The following is a 12,360-nucleotide window of genomic DNA, read 5'->3' as shown; positions in this document are numbered from 1 at the left end:
GACCGTAAGCTACAGTCTAGGTAGCTAAAGTAGAAATGGCATATTTTTAAGCACTATAATGGATAGGACCAGAGCTACTATTTTAAGAAAATTTATATAAGAAGATTTCATTGGCTGCCAGATACTAAGCATTTATCCGCACCTTAGAAATGGTTGCCAAGAACTACTTTCTATTAATAACTTAGTTGATGAGGCTGAATATTAAACAGGAACTTTGCCCTACCAATACTTTCTTTGGATGGCTGAAAAAAAATTAAAAAATTAAAAGCTCAACTAGTGCTGGATGGGGTCTTCATACTAGCAAAATGTTTTTATAAAACACTTTGTAGCTTTCGACAAGCTTTCTGCCTCTTTCCTTATGCAGCTGAGCAAGTATGGCTCTGTGAGGCAGCCACAGTCCAATGGAGCCAAGTGAAGATCCAGCCACAGCCTGGGTGTGCCATGGTGAGGATTCCAACCTCTCCATTATGGAGGTTCAACTTCATGCTGAACAACTGACCTTCAACTGTTTCCAAATGGACTTTCTTCTACTCAGTTCTTAGCCAAAGTGTGCTGTTAAGCCATGTCATCTTCGCTTGTCTGAGAAAAATCTCATCTGCCTGCCCAGGGAGTGAGTCTACAGGAAGTATGTGGTTGAATTTGCATTACTACTCCACCAGGACTGAGCATTGCCCTAGGTTCCAATGGTAGCTCTCCTGCCTCTTCTGAAAAGATGGTCTCATCAAGGATTTAAGAAACTAGGCAGAGGTACCAATTATTTATCTGGGTGAACAGCTAAAGAGGAAACAATGGGAAAATTAAGAAGAGTTGTGTTCATGAACACATTGATACCACAAAATAAGCCAGGCATCAGCATGACCAGATTTGCTTTCTGCCTTTACTCTAGGCTGCGTTCTGTTCTTAGCAATGGTCTTCTATTTCTCAAGGAGCATCTGTTTATTCTCAATCCAAAATTAATTCCTTAATATGAAACAGTTATACACAAAAATTACTGAAAAAGTCCCTTGGGATCTCTTCTCCCACACCCTGTGCCCCACACACATTTCTTACTGATACTTGTTTGTTCTCAGTTCTTTCCCCTTTGTGTGCCACACAAGGAAGGGCCTACAATGGGTTGACTTTCTGAAATCCCTGCCTAAATTTCCTGGAAGATATTTAAATTCCATTGAGACAAAAGAGAATTAAATTCATGTTCATTCCAATCAATTATAAATTAAATCTAAACAAATTTCAATAATATCAAAGCTCCGATGTCAGTGAGCTGCTGATTTCTAAGGTCTCTTGCAGCTCTAATTCTTGCCTTGGCCTTGTCTGCTTACTACTACTGCACAGTGAGTACAAATGGAGCCTCTAAACTGAGCAGTTGTTTCAACAGATTTGGAGACAAGTTCCTAGCCTCTCTTCCCCCACTGCAACCTCTTTTTCTTCTTGGTTTCCAGCCTCTGCTACCCCTCTTTCCTTCTCTGTCTGTCTTCATTTCCCTTTGCCACCCCATATCAATGAAGAATTCCACAGCCGTTGATTTTCCTCTTCAAAATCATTTCAATATCATCTTCCTGAAAGGGAGGGTGCTTGTTTGTCTGGTTGCTTGGCCTTTCCCCTGCTCTGCCGTTTATCACAAGGGACTGCTATTTTTCAGCTCCTTGCCCTCTGGCTTCTGCATAGGCAAAACCTGTGAAAGGCATACCCTAGGTAGGGGAGGAGGATGGAGAAGGGAATTTCATCTCTCTATCTGCTTTTAGAAGTTTTGCCAGCAGTTGTTTCTTTGTGGTTCCAGCTGCTGTTGAACAACACCTTGCTTTATTGTCTTCATGTCTGCCAGTAATCTTGCCATGGTTCTTCTGATTTCTCTCCTCCATTCTGTCTTCTAAAGGCCTGTTAACACCATCTTATTATCAGCCTTGGGAGAGTGATTGGCACCTGACCTTGTTAATCTTGGGATTACCCTGATTTGTCCTGCATAAGTCCTTACTTATGGTTTTTCTATCACATTCACAAATTACTGTGTTAAGTGTCTTCCATTTGAAACATCCACAATGGCTTATTTTTCGTATTGAGCCCCAAATGAAACAGGGATTTAAGATTTTTTTGGGGGGCGGGGTCCGGTCGTGGGGCCTGAACTCTGGGCCTGGGCGCTGTCCCTCAGCTCTTCAGCTCAAGGCTAGTGCTCTACCACTTGAGCCACAGCGCCACTTCCAGCTTTTTTCATTTTGCTTTATGTGGTGCTGAGGAATCAAACCCAGGGCCTCAGGCATGCAAGGCAAGCCCTCTACTACTGAGCCATCTTCCCAGCCCAGGGATTTAAGATTATACAGTCAAGTAACAGTGATAGTCCTACTAACCCTAGTCTGAATAGCTATTGTCAAGAAAAACAAACAAATAAAAAATGAACAAATAAACAAAAAACCCACTAATGCTAGCCAAGATACAGGGAAAAGGAAACATATATACTGTTGAAGGAAATGTAAATGAGTCTAGCCCGTATGGAAATCAATATGTAGATTCTGCAAGAAACTGAAAATAAGACTACTGTATGATCCTGCTATACCACTGTTGGGGATTTATCCAGAGGGATGTAAATCAACACACAAGAGAGACACCTGCACACCCATGTTTATAGCACTATTTACAGTAGCCAACATAGAGCACCAGCCTGGATACTCAACAGTGGATTATTAGATGAGGAAAACATGATGGATGTGTGTGTGTGTGAGTATGTGTGTGTGTGTGTGTGTGTGTGTGTGTATTAATTCAGCAATAAAGAAGGGTAAATTTACATTTTGACAGGAAAACAGATGGAACTGGATATCAACATATTAACTCAGAAATAAAAATACTGAACATGTTTACTCATTAAAGAATCTAGATTAAGATAATAGTAATCAGGCATGATTGTAAAAGGGGGGTGTTTGGGAGGAGAAATAGTGGGTAGAGGAGAGGAAAGGAGGGATGATGGGGGCTGGTGAATATTATAGAAATACATTATATATGTATGAAAATAGCATAATGGAACTCAAAAACAAAAAGAAGTGGGGAGAAAGAAATGGGGTTATAGAAAAATATATAGATGGGATGAATTTGATCATGCATACATATATATGTTGTATTGCACCTTTATGCAATTTATTTATGCTAACATTTTTTAAAAGATTGCAACAGTGTTAGCAACAACAAATCATATCTCAGGTGAGTTGTTCTCTAAAGTTCAGTGTTGCCTTGCATTAGATTATTGTTTCTTTTGGTTTTTATACACTTGGTAAGCCTTATAAGGACAGTCACCAAATCTCTTTGTCAGTAGTAAATCTGGAATACATATACACAAGACAGAAAGTACCACAAGAACAGATAGAGCCTCTCTCCTGAACGTACCTTGAGTATTTCATTGCCCGTGTTGGACAAGAGGCTTCTGTGCTTTATGGGCTCTTCCAGTGGTTGGAAGAGACTTGTGAGGAACTTCCCTTTATTTCAAGCTCAGTGGACATGCTCCTTCCCTTCCACACTGCTTCCATGTTCCAGCAATATGGCTTTGATGACCATGTTTTGTAATCTTGAATCTCACCTGATATATCCTTATCAGTCTGAAAAGCATTTGCTGTGCACAGCAGTGATTCTTAAGGCTTTGGGAGTCAAAGATCGTTTAGAAGAATCCAAGCATCTGTCTAACTTTTGTCATGAGAGGAATATGCACATGCATAATTGTGATTGTGAGTGAGCCTGTGTGCTTCTCATGTGCATGCATGTCACATACACATTTATACACACTCATATAGCTATATACCTTTTGCATGAATCCTAGCAAGCTTATCAACCCCAGGTTAAGAACTTCAAGTGTATACAAATCTATTAACTGAAATACCATTCATGGGAGATCTCAAAGTATAATTCCTTAAAGAGGCAAAACCAAAGCTCAGCAAAATAAAACACCAGGAAGTGGGTACTTGAAAGGGATGAGATGGGAAAAAGGAGGTGGACAAATGAAGAGAAGGGAGGGAGAATTCAGTCAAGAATCAAATGGATAGCCTAGGAAATGAAGAAGAGTGAAGAAGGGCTGGGTAGGAGAAAGATGGGTGAGAATGTTGAAAGACGACATTGATCAAGATATATTGTAATCACAAGCTGCTTTGTTAAGTGGCAACGTTTTACAATGAAAGATAATAGTAATAAAAATAAATAAAATAACAATTTAAAAAAGAAATAACCAACTCCAAGTAGTTGAAGGCGTGGCTCAGGAGGAGCCTGAGGAGGAGCAGAGCAAAAGTGATAGATAATAACTTTGAGTCTCAGTCTCAGACAAACAACAAAAACAAAAACAAAACCTCCGAATTCATTCCATATGGTTTTTGGTCATATATGAATCCTCTTAATTTTTCTGTGTTTGTCCTTCTTTTTCTTCTCATTCTCTTCTCTTCCTTTTCTCCCTCTTTCTCTCATTCCTTGAGCTTCCCCAACAGGCTATTGACTATTTAAACCACATCCCTTTTCTGCTTTTTCATGTTTTGTTTTTGTGTTTTCAGGTAGGGCTTCACTTTTTTCCCAGGGTGAGCCTTAGATCATGATCACACTTCCTGGCTTATCTTGTTGAGATGAAGAACTAACTTTTTCCCAGGCTGGTCTGAAATCATTATCTTACTGATCTAAGCCTGTGGAGTAGCTGAGCAACTGTGTTCAGCTTCACCTCCTTTTTTTAAAAAAAATTAAATTGTTATTATGAAGGTGATGTACCAAGGTATTACAGTCACTTTTTAAAAAAAATTAAATTGTTATTATGAAGGTGATGTACCAAGGTATTACAGTCACACAAGTCAGGTAATGAGTTCATTTCTTTTTGGGCAATGTGATACTCCTTCCCACGCTCTCTCTCAGGCTTCACATCCTTTTACGTGATAAATTTGACTTCAAACTATAAAAGCTATCATATGTCTTGTGTTTGTCAGATACTTTGGATCCATCCTGAAGCAGCTAGTTCTATGTTTTATTTGTGTTAAAGGATTTCTCTACAATGATGTTACAATGATATTAAAAGTTCCTGCATAGGAAACAGCAATTTCCTTTGAGATATTCTTCTTTATTACTGGCACGACATGAGATAAAGTTCTGGGACTGGTGAAGAGATTTATGGAGTGTTGTTGTCAAATGTATATGTATGTTACTTTCCTGTGGTAGAAGACCCATGACCCCTCACTTCCCTTGTGGGATTGCCTTCGGCCTAGAGTAACATGTATATTCTAATCAAGTCACAGCTAATACTGCCTATCCTACCTCTGCATTTGTGTTCTAGGGTGACTAATTTTATTCATTCTTTTGGCCTTTGCTGTGGCTTGTCAGGGCCTGGCCTCCTGTTCATTACTCTGAGAAGTGCTTGGCTGTGAAACGAGTACTGAAAAGATGAAATGTAATTGATTCTGAGCCATTGTGATCTTTCAATCTCTTGTAAGCAAGAAACAAGTAAAGTGGCCCAATAAATCCTTTTGAGCTTGAAAGCTCAGAGATTAAAAATACTTATGGATTGACTTGGGCAGAAACACTAGGGGATACAAACACCAAACATGTGTCTTGGATCTGAAGTAGAGCACGAATAACAATCATGTAAGTGGCATCAGCCAAGTATACCTGTTTCTGCAGAAATGAGTGCTTTCTAGCATCCAAGTCTGAGTATGTGTATCAGATATAGGAGATGTCAATTCAGATGGTTTAAAATTTGAAAACTGGCTTCATTTTAATAATGGTAGCTATTTGTTCTATTTTAGCTTTTTGGAACAGGCCATTATATGAAAAAAATTATTGAGGCTTCATATAAAAAGATGTACTCTTTCAGAACTGAGTGATAGGAGCTGTGTAGGAACTATAAAGAAAGGTAATGGAAAAGCCTGCATCTTATTCACAAATACAAGAAACAACAGAGGCTGGGGAGGTGGCTCAGTGGTAGAGTGCTTGCCTTGCATGCCTGAGGCCCTGGGTTCGATTCCTCAGCACCACATACACAGAAAAAGCTGGAAGTGGCACTGTGGCTCAAGTGGTAGAGCAGTAGCCTTGAGCTGAAGAGCTGAGGAACAGCTGGGTGCCAGTGGCTCACACCTGTAATCCTAGCTACTCAGGAGGCTGAGATCTGAGGATCACAGTTCAAAGCCAGCCTGAGCAGGAAAGACCATGAGACTCTTATTTCCAATAAACCACTCAGAAAACAGGAAGTAGCCCTGTGGCTTACGTGGTAGAGTGCTAGACTTGAGCTGAAGAGCTGAGGGACAGTGCCTAGGCCCAGAGTTCAAGCCCCACAACTGGAAAAAAAGAAAGAAACAAAGGAGGAGGCTACAATGCTTGATAAGAAATGTACTCATTATCTTGCCCATGTAATTGTAACCCCTCTGTACAGAAAGAAAGAAAGAAGGAAAGGAAGAAAGAAAGAAAGAAAGAAAGGAGGAAGGAAGGAAGAAAGAAAGAAAGAAAGGAAGCAAGAAAGGAAGGAAGGAAGAAACACCCATTATCTAGGACCTACCACATTCCAGACATTATGTTAAACATAGGAATTAGGAAAATAAAAATATGATTCTGCCCTAGATTGTGTTGTTATAGTGATAGAGACTGACAATTGAATAGGAAATTTGATTGTGGTGTGATATACTGTATGATAGAAGCACAGTATATATTTGAAACAGTGAAGAAGTACGCCTTTATTGTGCTAAGGGTCAGGAGATATTTTCAGAGGAGATGTTTACCTGAGTGAAAAATATTTTCTCTTGCCCTCTGGGAGTATACATGAGAATTATTCCATGAAGCTAACAGAGCACATGTAAAGGCAAGGAAAAAAGGAAGAAAAGAAGGAAGGGAGGGAGGGAGGGCGGGAAGAAGGAAGGAAGGAAGGAAGGAAGGAAGGAAGGAAGGAAGGAAGGAAGGAAGGAAGGAAGGGAGGGAGGGAGGGAGGGAGGAAAGAAGGGAGTCCTAAAAGAATAATTTAGTGCAAAATCCCTGATGGAGCCCTGGTGGGAGATGAGCTGGAGAGGGTCACAGGTCACTTGTGTGCCAGCCCACTAGCAGGATATTCTAAAGTCCAAGGTTTTAGCAAAAGAAGGCAGGTGTGATGGAAGGAGCAGGGATCTCTGGGGCAGCTAAGAGGTAGAACTTCAGAGAGATGAATTTTAGTAGATGACTGATGGGGACTAGAATGACATTTGCTTGGGCTTGGATGACTGCACTGATCATGGTGACATTCACCATGATGAGGAATTAAGGACAAGGAGTGGGGCTAGGACTGGGCGAAGAAGATTGCTTCTTTTCCCATATTGTGTCCTTGGTACCTGTGAGTTTCTGCTGTGAAGACACTGAGTTTGAGGTTGATGTATGGTATTTGAATACATGGAACCTGAGCTAAGAGATAAAAAGTTGGGGGTCATCAGTAGTTGAAGCCATGTGTATGAATGAAATAAAAAGAAGGATTGAAAACAGAACCTAAGGGATCACTAGCCTTTAAGGTGGCAGAGACAGGAATGTTAATTAATATTGAAGAAAACAGCCAAAGCAGCAAGAGGAAAATAAGGTTGACAAACAGAAACCAATGAAGCAGGGAGGTCTGAAGAAGCAGTAAGATGTCATGTGGCAGAGGAGTTAGATGGTCCTAGAACCCAAAACGGCCTCAAAGATCTAGCAAGTGCAGGACCACTGAGAAAAGGGCATGTTTACAGTTCTAGCACTTAGGAAACAGAGGGAGAGGATAATGAGTTCCAGTTTAGGCTGAGCGACATAGTAAAACCTTGTCTCTCTCAAGGAAGGAAGGAAGGAAGGAAGGAAGGAAGGAAGGAAGGAAAAAAAAAAAGGGAGGAAGGGAGGGAGGGAGGGAGGGAGGGAGGGAGGGAAAAAGATTTCTGAGAAGATTGGGGGAATCATTCAATGTGGTTTTAGGAGCAAAGGGTTGAGATGTGAAAGGAAATGAGAAAGAAAAGCAGACATCATATACAAGTTTTAAATTCTTGACTGGTGGGAAATAGAGCTTAAGATCCAGGCTCCTTTTTCAATGAACAAAAATTCAACTTGTTACCTCAAAATTCTGGTCAGATAGAGAGTCCCTTCCCCCAGAGGATCACAGTTCAAATTTCTAACTACTTTTATTCATCAAGCAGACTTTTTCTAACTTTACTCAGTTATATTACATGGTAAAAACAATTTTCCCCCAAAACATATTTAAAGTATGATATAACACATCCTCTACTCCCCAGGCTCTACCCAATGCTTGGTAAGAAATGTATGCATTATCCTGCCCATGTAATTGTAACCCCTCTGTACAGTATGTTCACAAATAAAATAAAATTAAATTAAAAAAAAAAATAAAAAGTTCACCTCAACATTCTGTGCAGTGGTTGAGAGGGACTGAGTCTTTAAGTTCCAGAGCTGATTTCAAAAGCAGAGTTAAGGACAAACTATTCAATGGAAATAAGGCAGATCTCTGGGGGTTACAATAGAAAACAGCTCAGTCAGTGGAAATTGAAGATTTCATATACATTAGCCTGAACCGCTATAATGAAAATACCATATATGGAGTGGCTTAAATAACAAGTATTTTGGATGGCTTTGGAAGTTGAGAAGTCTAAGATGAAGGTGTTGGGAGACATAGTGTCTGATAAGTGCATTTCCTAGGCTGTAGACTGATGCCTTCTCATTGTATCTTCAGATGCAATGTCCAGAGTCTTTCTCTTCTTAGAAGGACACTACTCCTGATGTGAGGACTCCCGCCTCATGACCCCATCTAAAACCTAATGAGCTCCCAAAGGCTTCAGCTCTTGATACTATCACACTGGGGTTAGGGTTTCAACACATGTACTTTTGAAGACACAAACAGGCTCATAATACAGCTCATAATACAACATATAAGTCCCCACAAGTAGGTAATAAGCCAGGTATTGCTGAGGCTCTACCAGATATATGTACCACCCTCCCTTCTCTATCTGATCTCCCTGAAATCCTGACTTGATTCTCTTCTTTACATACATTAAAGCAAACCTATCCACCTAGCCCAAGGACCTTAGACAGATCATCCTCTGTAGATGGGGCTTGAACAGCCCTAATTCTCTTTTCAGTTGGTTAGAATAGCTAACCAACAGGCATAGGAGGGAAAGACTTACCCTCCTAACCACTCATGCCTCCCACATACTTGTGCCCATTGCTTGTGGGCACAAAGCTTTATGAAAGAGAGGGATCTCTTCTAGAAACTGATGTAATAGGGAAATACAAGGACCTGCACTGGAAGCAGTGTTCTTCCTGAGTCCTAAGTACAACCCTCATTCTGCATGAACTGATTATCAGATTTATTCTACTGGAAAAGATCATCAAGTACTGAAGGAAAGGTATTAGAAAAAATACAGGAGTAGAGCTGGGAAGATGGCTTAGTGGTAGAGTGCTTGTCTACATGAATGAAGCCATGATTGATTCCTCAGTACCACACAAACAGAAAAAAGCCAGAATGGCTCAAGTGGTAGAGTGCTAGCCTTGAGCAAAAGCAACTCAAGGACAGTGCCCAGGCCCTGAATTCAAGCCCCAGGACTGGCAAAAAAAAAAAAAAAGAAAGAAAAAGAAAAAAGAAGAAATACAGGAGCAATATCTATCTATTTATTTTTTTGGGGGGGGGAGGGTCAGGTCATGGGGCCTGAACTCTGGGCCTGGGCGCTGTCCCTCAGCTCTTCAGCTCAAGGCTAGCGCTCTACCACTTGAACCATAGCACCATTTCTGGCTTTTTTTTTCTGCTTATGTGGTGCTGAGGAATCGAACTCAGGGCCTCATGCATGCAAGGCAAGTGCTCTACCACTGAGCCACCTTCCCAGCCCGCAATATTTATTTTTAATAGAGCCAATTGAGAAAAACACAACAATAAAAAATGTAATTCATGTAAGACATGAATTTTATCCAAGGTAAAATATAACTTTATTATTTTTCCTGATTATAAATAATATGTGATTATTATTACAAGAATTTGAATATTATGATTAGCATGAAAAATAAGTAACTACGGGTTGAAAGCTCAAAGCCCACGGTAGGGGGTGATGGGCAATATTTGGAAGATATCACAAGAGGTTAGTGTGATATTTTACTTTATTGAGTAGGGAAATGAGTTATCATCTTCATCATTACATTTTGGATATGTGAAACGTGATATTCCAAAGTTTGAAAGCAGGAACATCAAAATAGCCTTCTAATCTCATTCAGGATTGGAATCCTGGATGGTACTATTACTCCTGGGGTCCACTGTGCACATGACTGACCTTAGATGTTTGGGACAGTGTATGAAGAGGTGGGTAGGCTGCTGAGGCCTGGAGGATCCTGCAACAGCAGCAGCGAGGCCCATGTTGCCAGGGGGCCAGGAGGAAAAGGCGCATCAAAGTGCCAAAGACCTGAAGCTACCCTAGAGGTCACAGATACTGACAGTGACGGTCAGTCACCATTGTGTCCTTGGGACAGGATCTAATAGATAATCAGTGCATATAATTAATCCGCAAAATAGGCAGATTCTATCATTTTGGGATTAAGTCAAATGAATTGAAGATATTCAGGAAAAATATTTCATCTGTTCTACCCAAGACTCTTTTACGGACTCTTTTTCCCCCATTATTATTCCCTAACAATATACTTTAGCACCTATGTACACAGCATTCACAGTGTGTTCAATGCTATGCTATGACAAAGTCTGTGCCATTATTATTATTATTATTAGCAGTAGTAGTAGTAGTAGTAGCAGTAGTAGTCAGTTGTGGGGCTTGAACTCAGGGCCTAGGTGCTGAGCTTTTCTGCTCAAGACTAGTGATCTACCACTTTGAGCCATAACTCCACTTTTGGTTTTCTGGTGGTTCATTGGAGATAAAAGTCTCACAGAATTTCCTGCCTGGGCTGGCTTCAAACTGTGATCCTCAGATTTCAGCCTCCTGAGTAGCTAGGATTATAGGCATGAGCCACTGGTGCCCGGCTTGCACCATTATTATTATTTTTTAACAAGAAATTTAAATGGTTGTACAAAGGGATTTCAATTCCACAAGTCAGATTATTATTAATATGACATATCTTGATCAATGTTATCCCTAGTATACATCATTTGTATCACAGAACTAAACATCTATGGATTTGGGTCTCCATGAGTATGTCCTAGAACCAATCTCCCATGGATACTAATGGATGACTAGGCTTGTTGACATAGAGATACTATCATCTACTTCAATACTTTGTTCTGCCTCAGTGATGCCTGATCACAAGGCACTAGCATGAAAGAAATTTTCTCAGTACTGAGGTTAGGGTACTAGAGCAATTATACTGCCAACTAAGTGATCCAACACACCAGGAATATTTTGGCACTAAGATTAGTTTCCCCCTGCTAGGCTAAATCCTGTATAGTGACAGTTGACTTTAGCTAATAAAGATTCATGTGGAATACTCTAAAGTAATAAAATATGCTTTCCAATTTAACAAAATGGTGGGCTAAGAAACAGTCTCTGGGGATCCTGAAAAGACCCTTCAGAGAATAGCGATAAGTCATGAGGAAACATCAAAGATAGCAATAATTTTTTAAGCAGTTTACAGACCTAAAGTCCCTAAGGGAGGGGGAGATGTTTGAGCATATGAACTGTGTCAAAATCACGCTGGACCTAGATTCCAGATATGGGGAAAACTTGAAATATTCTCACTCACTGCCATCATTGAAAATGGGGGTTGGGATGAATAGGGTTGGAGCTCAGCACAGGGGGCAGTTCCCGTCTTGTAGTCATTATGACATGAGTGGATTTCTGGAGCAACAGGATATTTTAGTTCATGTCTCCTAGGAAAGAAGGTTATGCAGCTTCTCAGTAAAGGCCATGATTGTTTTGGGGAGTTGGATCATTTGTTAATGCTCTGGCCCTGGTGGCCTAATTCTTCCTCTGCATGAGTCAGGCAGAATTTTGGTACTTTTCTCTTTCAAGTCCTTTTCCAGCTTTATTCAAAGTTTAAGTGGCTCAGAACATGACTCTATCAGCAAACTCTGTGTTTGTTCTAATTCTTCTCTGGAAAATTCATTTCAGTTGTCTGAAGATAAATCTGAAACTCTTGACTAAGATTGTTAGCTAATTCAATTGACCTAAAATAATAAGTTGGTAAAGTTAATCGATTCAACAATATGTATTGAGTATCTTGTATGTTCCAAGGCTCTTGGAGACATAAAAGTGAGCCCAAGAGACAGAAATCCCACTGCTTCTCATCTTGTGCTGAGGTCAAGATTAAGAATGTTACTGAAATGGTAAGCAAGCTTGTTATTCATCATCACTTTATTGCCAATTTACATTTGGTGGATGTGGTCAGTAATCACTAAATCTGGGCTATATGCTAGTGTGGAAATTTAGTGGGTTCTTTTTTTGT

This window comes from Dipodomys spectabilis, unplaced genomic scaffold (genome assembly GCF_019054845.1).
Source record: "Dipodomys spectabilis isolate Male_0828 unplaced genomic scaffold, ASM1905484v1 ptg000115l, whole genome shotgun sequence".
NCBI lineage: Eukaryota > Metazoa > Chordata > Mammalia > Rodentia > Heteromyidae > Dipodomys > Dipodomys spectabilis.
Note: the sequence above shows the minus strand (reverse complement) of the source record.